Here is a 14,658-nt window from a genome sequence, read left to right as displayed (position 1 = left end):
TTCCAGTGGTCATGTATGGATGTGAGATTTGGACTACAAGGAAAGCTGAGCATCACAGAACTGATGCTTTTGAACTGTGGTGTTGGAGAAGACTCTCAAGAATTCCTTGGACTGCAAAGAGATCCAACCAGTCTGTCCTAAAGGAGATCAGTCCTGGGTGTTCATTGGAAGGACTGATGTTGAAGCTGAAACTCCAATACTTTGGCCATCTGATGCGAAGAGCTGACTCATTTGAAAAGACCTTGATGTTGGAAAAGATTTAAGGCATGGGGAGAAGGGGACAATAGAGGATGAGATGGTTGGATGGCATCACTGACTCAATGGACATGAGTTTGAGTAATCTCCAGGAGTTGGTGATGGACAGGGAGGCCTGGCGTGCTGCAGTCCATGGGGTCGCAGGGAGTTGGACACGACTGAGCGACTGAACTGAACTAAACTACAGCTTTTTTAGGGGGATGGAGGCATCAGACACTGTAGAGTGTCTTTGGTTGACAACAGATCAGTGAGGCAGATAAGACTTGTCCACTCTGCATATAAGAAAATTGAACCCCAGAAGTGGAGAAACTTGACCATTGTCGTAGGATTGTAAGCAGCAGAGGTAAGGTTAACACCTTGTCTCATGGCATCTCCCGAGTACTGTACATAATCCTGAGTAATGTACATACTGTACATAATGCTGCCTACCTCTGCTCATTTTCTCCCTATCTGCCTGCCTAATTTTGCTGATTAATTTGGGGCCCCTTATTTAACCTCATGGGGACTCATTTTCCTCTATCTCAAAACTGATATTTCCCCAGAACAAAATTATAAAGTGTACAGTAAGCCTCAATTTTATCAGCTGTACAGTTGTCACCACCACAAGAGCCCATTTCTTGGAAGAGGTGCTGACCATGTATTAATAAAATGCCATGCCCTGAGGCAGTTCCCCTTCTGGGCAAGGAATGATTTACCACAACCTAATAATATGTGGCCAAGATATAACCACAGATAACCACACATGATGTATTGGCACAACGGATACAAGAGGGATGATGCCTATCATTCATTCAATATCAGTCAGCAGTTTATCTTGCTTTAAGACTAATGCTAGATAAAGCAAAATTTTTAAAAAGTGATAATTAGAAATCTGAGATCAGTTATCACATAGTACAGTAATTTCCAGTCTGACATGTTTAAACAATTTTCATGCATTCTGAGGTCTGCTTCTGTGTTTTTTAAACCATATGACACACCTAATAAACCTACTTTACAAAAATAAGCCTTACCACCTAACTTCTGTAATTAAATACTTTTATTATAATAGGGATACAATTTATTGGAGCTCTGAATGCTAGTCTGTATAATTAACAATGAAATATGTTTTAATGAACATTTATTAGCAGTATGAAATATAAATATCTTGTAGATCAGCTACCATCTAGGAAAATTTCATTTATTCCCCGAGATTATAAAACCCTGCGTTACTATTATCAGTGTTTTGGTCTTGACAGCTCAACAATCTTCTCTGTAAAACTCGTTAATTTGAACCCTCGCCAATACAGACACTGTGATAATTCAGAAGGTGGTGGGACTGAAGTTTGCCTTTGTACTACCAATGAAAAAGAGTTTGCTAAATAAATTCATTGTGTAAATAAATTATATAAAGATCTGTTTAGCTACTTGAAAGAATTTTCTTTCAAATATCCTAGCACCAAGTATTTGCATACACATGATTAATATGCCAATTACAAATGAGTCTTATTTATTGATTCATAGGAACTCAGTCACTTGCTTACCAAAAAGTGACTTAATAAATATTGAGAAATTACTAAGTATAAGATGATGTATTAAGAATATAAACAGATACAAAGAGATTTAGGAAATGAACAGTTGTCCCAAGAATGTTGTGTTTTAATCCAGTGGTTCCTGATACTGCCTCCATAACAGAAACAACTGGGAGAAGTTTTTAAAATATTAATGCATAGGCTCCACATCTAAGAGAGCTCGTTTAATGAATCTAAGCTAAGGTCCAGGCAAACATTAGAAAGTGATTATTTGGAGTTAAAGCATTATAGTTCTTCAAACAGTGTCTTTTTAAAATGCAAAAGCTTCCGTGAATATTAATATCTGAAGTTGCTGTCAGTCTTCTTGTCTTCCTGAGCAGCATTGTCAAGATTTTTCTTCTAGTCACCTGGTTCTGGGCTCTATAGGTATGACCTGCTCCATCCTCAAGGTGAGTATATGTTCATGGTGGCCCAGGACAGTCCAGTTTATATCTATCATTCTGGCCTCATTAGTAGTGCTACAGGCTCCATGGGTTCTCAAAAGTGTCTTGGTTTGGATGTTAAATTATACATCACCCAAACTCTCCTATCAACCCCTGCTGCTGCTGCTGCTGCTAAGTCGCCTCAGTCGTGTCCGACTCTGTGCGACCCCATAGATGGCAGCCCACCAGGCTCCTCCGTCCCTGGGATTCTTCAGGCAAGAACACTGGAGTGGGTTGCCATTTCCTTCTCCAATGCATGAAACTAAAAAGTGAAAGTGAAGTCACTCAGTCGTGTCCAACTCTTAGCGACCTGATGGACTGCAGCCTACCAGGCTCCTCCATCCGTGGGATTTTCCAGGCAAGAGTACTGGAGTGGGGTGCCATTGCCTTCTCCTCTATCAACCCCTAACCCCCTTTTAATCATCTCTAGAGCCCAACACTTCCTGTCTATATCCACAAACTCTCTTCTAGCCAAGGCCATTTTACCTCTTGTATCCAGCCTCATCAATTCCCAGTTTCTCACTAGAAATCCTCTCCTTGCTCCTGGTTAAGCTGTCACCATTACTATTAAAATAAATCTCACAGTACTCAGCATGACGGGCCTCATCCTTCGTGATTTGTTTCCTGCCCATTTTCAGACCCTGTCTCTGCCCTTTTGCCGTCCTTCGGGTGGACCCCTTTCTTTTGTTCCTATTTGCATGCAGGTGTGCTGTTCTCTCGAGGCTTCACAGGTGACGCTCGTGGTAAAGAACCTGCCTGCCAGTGCAGGAGATATGAGCGGAGCATTTGATCCCTGGCTTGGGAAGATCCCCTGGAGGAGGGCATGGCAATCTACTCCAGTATTCTTGCCTGGAGAATCTCATGGACAGAGGAGTCTGGCTGGTTACCGTCCTTGGGGTCACAGAGTTGGCCACGCCCGAGGCGACTTAGCAAAGCACATGCTATTCTCTCTGTCCAAATTCACTTTACCCATACCCTCAGTTAGCAATCCCATGTGCCCTGGAGCACTAAACATGTAAATCACATTCTTTTTTTTTTTTTTTCTTTTTTTTAAATTTTATTTTATTTTTTATTAGTTGGAGGCTAATTACTTCACAACATTTCAGTGGGTTTTGTCATACATTGATATGAATCAGCCATAGATTTACACGTATAGCATTCTCTGACTTTCCAGGCAACAGTCACTGTAGGTTGACTTTGCATACAATTCTCTTTTGGTTGTGATTTCACTGTTTTCTATTTATTTGGTTGTTTTTGTTTACTTTGTGTCCCTGTAAACTTGCATTTTTGTGTCTCCAGCCTCTATCTGAGGGTCTCCACTTAGTAAATAAACCCCTTAACTGGAGATAGATTCAAAACACTCATGTAACACAAAGGAATGTGCTGAGATAAATACTATGCCCTGGACTCAGTGTGACGTTCCTAACATTTTACAGTGACCTTGAATAAATAAAACCAGAAACCAGGTTTAAATTACTGTTACTCAAGTCTTCCACAATGCAGTGAGATATGCTAATTACAAACTGTTTTGAAGATAATTAGTTCTATCGGTATCATTGTAAATGGGCTTCTCAGGTGGTGCAGTGGTAAAGAATCCACCTGCCAACGCAGGAGACACAAGAGACAGGAGTTCAATCCCCAGGTCAGGAAGATCTTCTGGAGGAGGAACTGGCAACCCTCTCCAGTATTCTTGCCTGGAAAATTCCATGGACGGAGGAACCTGGTGGCCTCCAGTCCGTGGAGTTGCAGAGTCAGACACAACTAAGCAACTGAGCACATATTGTAAATATTGTAAGGAATATAATCATTATTTCTAATTCCTGTAAATCCTAAGTGAAATAGGAATAGTTAGAGAAAACATATGCCTGTTCACATGTATACACAAATAAATCATAGTCCTCATTCCAAAATATACACTGATTACTGATAATGAGATATGTCCTTCAGACAATAAATTTAAATTTTCATTCTGACTGATGGCCTGTCCTAAGATTTGTCAAAAATATCTTTGTTGAAATAATTATATGGAGATCAATTCTGTTAAAATCAGAACTAACCTTGGCTTCAAGTCAAGAAATTCCAAGCTCAAAAGATGATGTTTTTGAGAAAATTGAAATTTAATTGATCTTATCTGACCATTCTTATCAAAAGCTTTTTTCATTCAGGTTTATTGTGTCTACTTAAAGTCAAGTTTTAAATGAAGAGTGACTTCCAAAACAAAAAAATAAATAAAAGTAGATTTTTGGTAATTATTTAATTTAGTTAAATATTGCATTTGCTTTTATAAAAGATATGTGTGCCTGTGAGTGTGTATGCATGTATGTGTGAGAGAGAAAATGATTTAGATGATGAAAATCTTATTTTCAAATACACGATACCTATTTAACACTGTAGACTGCAAAAATTAGAATGACATATTAGCTTCATAAAGCCCATGGTGGTTCTCCTAGCATTTACTTATTTAGTTATTATTAGGGTATTAATAACTGAAATCCTGGATAATGACTAATATTCAAAGCATGGATTTTGTTATGAGACTATAAATGCATATAATAAGAATCTAGAATTTAGCAAGGAATGGAGATAGCAGTGGGTTAATAATTATTATACTTAGAAAAAAACAAAAGGGATGGTTGAGTCAACTGTGTATGTCTAAGAGGAGACAAGTAGGTTATTTTATTGGAGCTACAGGCCATAGTGAGATAGTATCCCCAGTTTCTATCTATAATTTGGGCCCAAAATATAAAGATCACCACAAAATTTCAAATTGATCACTTGATTTAGTTCTTGTGTAAATTGGCAGGGAGTTGCTAACTTTTGCAACAATCATCTTGAGGGCTCGTATTTCTCCATCTTCATACTGTGAGGTAAATTTACTTTCTTGGTTGAAGATTAAAAGAACATACCTCAATGTTCATCACAGCACTGTTTATAATAGCCAGAATATGGAAGCAACCTAGATGCCCATCAGCGGATGAATGGATAAGGAAGCTGTGGTACATATACACCATGGAATATTACTCAGCCATTAAAAAGAATTCATTTGAATCAGTGCTAATGAGATGGATGAAACTGGAGCCCATTATACAGAATGAAGTAAACCAGAAAGACAAAGACCAATACAATATACTAACGCATATATATGGAATTTAGAAAGATAGTACCGATAACCCTATATGCAAAACAGAGAAAGCGACACAGATATACAAAACAGACTTTTGAACTCTGTGGGAGAAGGCGAGGGTGGGAAGTTTTGAGAAAACAGCATCGAAACATGTATATTATCAAGGGTGAAACAAATCACCATCCCAGGTTGGATGCATGAGACAAGTGCTCGGAGCTGGTGCACTGGGAAGACCCAGAGGGATGGGATGGGGAGGGAGGTGGGAGGGGGGATCGGGATGGGGAACACATGTATATCCATGGCTGATTCATGTCAATGTATGGCAAAAACCACTACAATATTGTAAAGTAATTAGCCTCCAACTTATAAAAATAAATGGGAAAAATAAAATAAAAGAATGCATCAATAATGAGACCAGAGATAAAAGTTATGAACTAAAATTGGGTAAACACACCCTGAAGTGAAAAAGTAAATTTGATACAAAGTTTATTAACTACTCTAGAATGTGATTTCAGGGGCACTGAGACTATTTCTCCTGAATTACTCTCCTCTTTCCTAAGCCTGGACATTCCCTCCTTTAAAATGTGAACTCAGCAGGACAGATGTGCTGCTTGATCTTTTATCAGCCCAAGAAAATTGAGTGTGAATAAAGAATGAAAGCGAAGATGGCCAAGGGAGGGATTGAGCCTGGGAGAGTAAAATGTCACACAGCTACTAGAATAGGAAAGAGCTGTGAGCTAGAGAAAGGACACTCATCTGGTGAATGGAATCGAAAGACAACTTCGCTAATGCCAGAATTCTGATGTCTTAGTAAACTCATAGAAGGATAATGCCTGTGACCAAAGACTTTGTTTAGAATACATGAACGCCTTACTTTGAATTCTATCAAATTACCAAGTTTAATAAATTGGGAGAACTATCATTTGCTCTACCTGTGATCTTATAAATAGCACACATTCTGTGGTTTATTCCTTTCAGGAAAGATAACAGTGTGTCTGGAATTGTGGGAGGCAAGCTCTATTTCCTGAACTACTTCTTCCTTCCCTTCAATTCAGCCATGCCCTCAAGGACTTTCAAACAAACCACAATTTAGCTTTCATATATGGATAGCCCCGCACCAAATGAAGGAGGGAAATAGAAGCCTGAAAGGCTGTCATCATAGGACTTAGGAATTTTCCATGATTCTACTTCTTCAGCAGGGCATTTAGTTACGGAAATGTTTTCTCCATTTCCAGTTAATAACAGTAGAGAATTAACTCCAAAGCCTGCCTAGATAATTCTTCACTTTGAGGTATAGTCCAAAACTAAAATTTCTTGAGTTAAACAATGTAAATCATGGCCCACACAACCCTAGATACAGTGTCTGTTCACTGTTCATAATGGGATTGCTTGTCTCTATATGTCTTCATATTTGGAAATGGGAAACTGGAATTTGGAAATTGGAAATTTCAAATTTGGAAAACTCAGCAGTGGCCACAGGAAAAGGTCAGTTTTCATTCCAATCCCAAAGAAAGACAAGGCCAAAGAATGCTCAAACTACCACACAATTGCACTCATCTAACACACTAGTAAAGTAATGCTTAAAATTCTCCAAGCCAGGCTTCAGCAATACATGAACCATGAACTTCCAGATGTTCAAGCTGGTTTTAGAAAAGGTAGAGGAACCAGAAATCAAATTGTCATCTGCTGGATCATCAAAAAAGCGAGTCCCAGAAAAACATCTATTTCTGCTTTATTGACTATGCCAAAGCCTTTGACTGTGTGGATCACAATAAACTGTGGAAAATTCTGAAGGAGATGGGTATACCAGACCATCTGACCTGGCTCCTGAGAAATCTCTATTCACGTCAGGAAGCAACAGTTAGAACTGGGCATGGAACAATGGACTGTTCCAAATAGGAAAAGGAGTATGTCAAGGCTGTATGTTGTCACTCTGCTTATTTAAATTATATGCAGAGTACATCATGAGAAATGCTGGACTGGATGAAGCACAAGTTGGAATCAAGTATGATGGGAGAAATATCAATAACCTCAGATATGCAAATGACACCAGCCTTATAGCAGAAAGTGAAGAAGAACCAAAGAGCCTCTTGAAAGCGAAAGAGCAGAGTGAAAAAGTTAGCTTAAAGCTCAACATTCAGAAAATAAAAATCATGGCATCAGGTCCCATCACTTCATGTCAAGTAGATAGGGAAACAGTGACAGACTTATTTTATTGGGCTCCAAAATCACTGCAGATGATGACTGCAGCCATGAAATGAAAAGATGCTTGCTCCTTGGAAGAAAATCTGTGACCAACCTAGACAGCATATTAAAAAGCAGAGACATTACTTTGTCAACAAACGGCTGTCTAGTCAAGGCTATAGTTTTTTCAGTAGTCATGTATGGATGTGAGAGTTGGACTACAAAGAAAGCTGAGCACCAAAGAATTAATGCTTTTGAACTGTGATATTGGAGAAGACTCTTGCGAGTCCCTTGGACTGAAAGGAGATCCAACCAGTCCATCCTAAAAGAAATAAGTCTGGGTGTTCATTGGAAGGACTGATGTTGAGGCTGAGACTCCAATACTTTGGTCACCTGATGCGACAAGCTACCTCATTTGAAAGACCCTGATGCTGGGTAAGACCAAGGGCAGGAGGAGAAGGGGATAACAGAGGATGAGATGGTTGGATGGCATCACCGACTCAATGGACATGAGTTTGGGTGAACTCCAGCAGTTGGTGATGGACAGGGAGGCCTGGCATGCAGTTCATGGGGTCACAAAGAGTTGAACATGACTGAGTGACTGAACTGACTGACTGACTTCTTGGAAGAAAGACTATGACCAACCTGGACAACATATTAAGAAGCAGAGACACTTTTCCAACAAAGTTCCATCTATTCAAAGCTATGGTTTTTCCAGTAGTCATGTATGGATGTGAGAGTTGGACTATAAAGAAAGCTGAGCTGAGAAATTCCCACCAAAGAATTGATGCTTTTGAACTGTGGTGTTGAAGAAGACACTTGAGTGTCCCTTGGACTGCAAGAAGATACAACGAGTCCATCCTAAAGGAAATCAGTCCTGGATATTCATTGGAAGGAGTGATGTTGAAGCTGAAACTCCAATACTTTGGCCACCTAGTGCGAAGAGCTGACTCATTTGAAAAGACCCTGATACTCAGAAAGATTGAAGGCAGGAGGAGGCGGGGATGACAGAGGATGAGACCGCTGGATGGCATCACTGACTCAGTGGACATGAGTTTGAATAAGCTCCGGGAGTTGGTGATAGACAGGGAAGCCTGTCCATGCCTGTCAGTGCTGCAGTCCATGGGGTCACGAAGAGTCAGACATGACTAAACAACTGAACTGAACTATTATGCCTTCATCCATAATAAATCCATTTTTTTTTTTTTTTTTTGGTTTCAAAAGAAGCTGTTGAGGGATTATACATGTGTTTTAAGGTCAGTAAACTGTCAATCCATTTATTTAGAAATTATCTATAGCATAGTTATTCTTGCAATAATTATTGCAGGAAGCAATTTTAATTAGCAGAGAGAAAAGCTACCACATTACATTTTCAGGTTACAAATGTCAACAGAAATCACCAAGAAACTGTGGTCTTGGGCCAATCACAAACCCCTGAATGAGAACAAGGAGGCTTTCTCTCCCCATACCTGAGATACCTCAGCTGTGTCCTTGCTATATGTCCTACTTCCTGGGTGGCTCTGCGTCAGTGTATCTCCTGGTAATCTCTTCAGTAATGCTTTGTTGAAAGGTAACTTAAATTCCTTTTGGAAAAAAAATATACTTTTTTCCCTCCCTGGAACTTCTCTAGTAGATTTCACCTCTCTGGATCTTGTTTCTCAGTTCTGTGCCCAGAAGAATGGAATTGGAGGCTGCCTGTCATAGTCGCAAATCCATTAATGGCAGGCAAATTTTATTATTCCTGAACAAAAGACTATAGAAGAAAGGAGGGATAAAATCCTGTTTCCTGGAATAATTCATTTCATACATTTAAGATCATTTTCCCTATTAAAGTATTTACTAGTTTGAGAAACATTTTATCTTCAAGCTATCAGATGATTCCAATTCTGCCACTATCTGCAAGAGGTAGCTGTGTGTTGCTATCATTCAAATGGTGTGAACAGAGCCCAATTTAAAGTATAAGTAGGCCGTTATTACAAATTTATACTCAGTTTCCAAATTATTTCTGACTTAATTCCTTTTATTCTTAGATATTTTTTCACTGTGGTTCTGAAATTGGTCATACTACTGCAAGATCTGGACCAAACCCATCACATTCTTATGATTAACATCTGTAACATTCTCTTCAGAATCCCAAAAGTTGACTTCCATGCATATCTTCTGGGCCAGAATTTTTATTCTATGTCAGGGTCAAATCACTAAAGTCAGCTTCACCCTTTCAGCCTCCTCTCGAGGTAAAGAGGACCTTTCATTCCCTCTAAGTGAGGAAGAAGAGGGGTGCAGTCTGCTAGATGGGTAGACAGGGGTACCTATCACAGACACTGGGATATACAATGAGGTAAGCTTTGATTTGATTGTTACACTCTAAGAATGTCAAGCAGACCTTCATTTTATCAGATAAGGCCCTGAATTGATTACCCTGGAAAGGCACTAAACATCTACCCCAAATCTACATTCACTTCCATCCCTACCCCAGCATAAGAGGGAGTTAGCCCTGGGATTTTCTCAAATGAAAGACTTTGGGTGAGCCTAAACCAAAAAGATTTCTTCAGAAAATGGGAAGTGAAAAGGCATTTTCTCTATCCACAGTCTATATCAATTCTATCAACTTAATCTTATTTAAGATCCAAAGAATTTCATTCAGGTAAGAAAATAGTTACAGACCCAGTCAGTGTCAGTTATCTATTATCCAAATACTGCTCTCAGCTAGTTAGCCGGCTTGCAGTCCCCTGCATTTTCTGAGAGGCTTTACAGGAGACTCAGCTGTCTGTTTCTTTGCTGTAAACCAGTTAGTTTAAAAGCAGTCCTAGGAATGGGACCTGTTCAAGAAAGAATGGATTTTATGCCCTGCTTATTGCCTTCCAAATGCCAGGAGCTTTTCAGAGTAATAGCAACTGGTGTAAAAAGAGAATTTGAAATAAAAGAAGCTTTTATTGCCCCAGAAAGAGGCTGCCCATAAACTTTCCACCTGCCTTAACCACTGGGGAATGTGTATGTGTGTGTACATATCAACAATTTCTGGCCAATGAGAATTTAGCTTTCCTGTTAGCCTCATATCCTCCAGAATAATGTACGTGATAAAAACAGAGCAGAAGAACAGGATCAAACCTCTTTAATTGCAGCTGTCAAATGTATTCCAGCCTAACACTTCATGCATTCTGTCATCAAGAGGACATTTTACTGCTGGCGCTGATGCCTTACCCTTGTGCAAAACCTTTCATCTTAGAATATCAAAGATTTCTGCAAATACTAATTCATTAATTAAGCCTCTTGATGATGGTTCAGAGAAAGAGAAGAAAATATATTTCAAAAAGAAAAAAGATTTAAAATTCAGGTTGTTTGGGTGGCAGCACAAATGAACAAAGAATGCCATTTCGCTCTTGTCGCTGTGACCCCCCACAAATCAGTCACTGAATTCAGAATAGACCTTTCTATGAAAATGCAAACATTTTTCAGGTGAACGTTTCATAGCTTTGTCCTTAGTTTCTAATGAACCTTCTTCATGGCACCCGGTCACATCATTTGTCTTTAATTCGGTTGTTCCTTTGTTCTCCTTTTCTAATAGAATGTGAACCCTTATGAACTTGCTGAGATTTATCGGTTCACTTCAGAGTTGCAGTAGAAAACTGTGGTATTAAAATCCCACCCCTAGGGAGAGGGAAACCTGCTTTGGATTTAAGCCAGGTTTTCAAGAAACTGTCCTCAAATGTAAAACCAACGAAAATATTTGAGTATTTTGGTTGTAATTAGTTGCAATGCTGAAACTCAAAATAAATCAAAATAAAACTGTATTGCCCCAAGTCAATATATAAATAAAAGAGACTGGAGAATATTTCAACTCTTTCTACCACCCAACCAATGTAATTTAAGTAAATCACAGTCAATCCAGTGCTAGTACATTGCTAGTTCTTATGATGTTGAAGCGTAGCTGATTTTGATACAGACCCTTACCTGTTTTGAAAGAAAGGATTAGGGAGTGGTATATGGAAAACAGGGCTTCCCAGGTGACTCAGTGATAAAGAATTCACCTGCCGATGCAGGAGACACAGGTAAAATCATTGGGTTGGGAAGTTCCCCTGGAGGAGGAAATGGCAACCCACTCCAGTATTCTTGCCTGGGAAATCCCATGGACTGAGGAGCCTGATGTGTTACAGTCCATGGGGTCACAAAAGAGTTGGACACAACTTAGTGACTAAATAACACCCAAGAACATGTAGAAAACACTAGGAATGCATGCCCAGAATCACACGGCTACCCTCTGACCTGGAATCATATATATATATGATTGGTTAACCATATATATATATATATATATATGGTTAATCATTCCATTTTCTGAATTCTTCCAGGTGCATCTGAGGGTTACCAGTATGATCACTGGTAATATCAGGAAGAATCTAATTGACTGACCACAAACACTCCAGAAAGTAGTTTGTAAACCCACACTTAGAGCCACCATGACCAAGCCACTCAACCAATATTTAGAAAGTGGTAAAACAAAGGTCCATCTAGTCAAGGCTATGGTTTTTCCAGTGGTCATGTATGGATGTGAGAGTTGGACTGTGAAGAAAGCTGAGCGCGGAAGAATTGATGCTTTTGAACTGTGTTGTTGGAGAAGACTCTTGAGAGTCCCTTGGACTGCAAGGAGATCCAACCAGTCCATCCTAAAGGAGATCAGTCTGGGGTGTTCATTGGAAGGACTGATGTTGAAGCTGAAACTCCAGTACTCTGGCCACCTCATTCGAAGAGTTGACTCATTTGAAAAGACCCTGGGAGAAGGCAATGGCACCCCACTCCAGTACTCTTGCCTGGAAAATCCCATGGACAGAGGAGCCTGGTAGGCTGCAGTCCATGGGGTCGCAAAGAGTTGGACATGACTGAGCGACTTCACTTTCACTTTTCACTTTTATGCATTCATTGGAGAAGGAAATGGCAACCCACTCCAATGTTCTTGCCTGGAGAATCCCAGGGATGAGGTCGCACAGAATCGGACACGACTGAAGTGATTTAGCAGTAGCAGTGTGCATGTTTTGGAGAAACTCAGGAAACTGAGTCAGTGACTGAAATGGCCCAAGATATCACCTTAGATAGCATCTTCATCTAAAAACAAAACAGGGGCTTCCTGGTGGTCCAGTGGCTAAGACTGGACATTCCCAAAGAAGGAGGCCTGGGTTCAATCCCTGATCTGAAAACTAGATCTCCCAGGGGAAAAAAAAAAAAAAAAAAAAACTCTCAACCTCAACCTAATAAATATATAAGTAATTACTTCCGGGTTATATTTTTTCCCAGAAATTTACCCATCACAATAAAAAAATGACAGAGATCACTGATTTAGTGAATACCCACCTCCAGCATCTAGGACAACGTCCACTCCGAGGCCACCAGTTTCTTCTAAACAGCTGTCAGTCACGTGGGCTTTCCCGTTAGACACATCGATCACTCGAGCTGCAAAGGACAGAAAGTCAGGCGACTGTGCTGTTCTCTATGTGATCAGCACAGCTGCCAGAAGAAGAGAAAGAAAAGCAACTAAATTTCTCATCTCTGAAATGAATTAAATGGTTGAAGCAGTTATTAAAAAAAAAAAAAAGAAAAGAAAAGACCCTGATGCTGGGAAAGATTGGGGACAGGAGGAGAAGGGGATGATAGAGGATGAGATGGCTGGAGAGCATCACTGACTCAGTGGACATGGGTTTGGGTAGACTCCTGGAGTTGGTGATGGACAGGGAGGCCTGGCGTGATGCAATTCATGGGGTCGCAAAGAGTCAGACATGACTGAGTGACTGACATGAACTGAACAAGCACTGTGTTGGTATTACATTTGATCCTTTCAATGTTCTTAGAAATTAAAACCCATATCCACAAGGCACACACTATTTCTATTCATAAATTGAAAATTTAATTCTCTCCTCCTCTCTGTCTTGCCACTCTCTTTCAACAATGTAGTAGAGTGATTAAAAGCAGAGTAATGCAACAAGGATGCAAACCTCAACTTCATACCATAAGATTTGTGTGACCTTGGAGGAACTGACTTAACTTCTCTATGATTCAGTTTCCTACTCTACAAAATGGAAGCAATCCAAGCATTACTTTGTTGAGTGACCCATTAAATGTTATATATGTTGGACACAAAGAGACTTACATTCAAGGACAACACTTAGAGTCAAACTAGAAGTATATTATGCAAAGCATAATATATCAAAACATGTTTAATTGTTAAATGAAATATATATATACCAAGGGACAAAATCTAAACAATGCCCAACAGATAGCACTGTGGTTTTGAAAATGGCTGAGTAGATAATTCATAAACAATGCTTATTTTCCCATGTAATGCCTTCAGCAGCCCAACACTTAAGGCAATCAGATAATCCTAAAAGGAAAGGAAGCTTCACAAATCTATGACAAAATCCCTTCAAACTGAAGACCTAAGTCTAGTTTCTACCTAGCCACAGTGATAGACAGATCCTTTTCATTTTTGTTACCATTTATCAAGCATCCACTGCATAGTTTATATTTAGAAAAAATAAAGAATAAAATCCCTTCTTTCAAACACTTTATGTTCTACTTGGGTTGCTAAAGTATGTATTTGTAAAAAAAAAAATTATAATATGTGTAATTAACCTCAAAGGAAATTGCTTTTGCTATAAAAATTCAGAGAGATTGTGAGGATGCTGTGGGCTAATCTGATCAGAAACTATGATATGATGGAAACATATGATATAAGCTTTAAAAGTCCAGATAAGACTAGGAGAAAGAAAATCTGGAGAGATCATTTTGGGTATATAAACCAGAGTAAATCACACAAACACAACCCACAACCATGAAACCAAATGACCAGTGTATGTAAAGTGTGGAAAATCACAGGAGGTTCTGCTAGGAAGGATGGATAAGCAAAACACATTTTGGTTCCTTTAAACTTTACATCTCTTCTGGTGAAGAGATATGCAAAGTTTGCATGAAACAAATTGGAAAATAATAAAAGATGGTTTGACTGAAAGATAATATGAGCCAATGATGAGGTATGTGGTTATTTAAAGACTAACAAAATTTGAGCTACATTAATAGAATTATGGTGCCTTGAAAGCAAGAGAGTAGTAGACCATGG

Source organism: Dama dama, chromosome 27 (assembly GCF_033118175.1).
Source record: "Dama dama isolate Ldn47 chromosome 27, ASM3311817v1, whole genome shotgun sequence".
Taxonomy (NCBI): domain Eukaryota; kingdom Metazoa; phylum Chordata; class Mammalia; order Artiodactyla; family Cervidae; genus Dama; species Dama dama.
Note: the sequence above shows the minus strand (reverse complement) of the source record.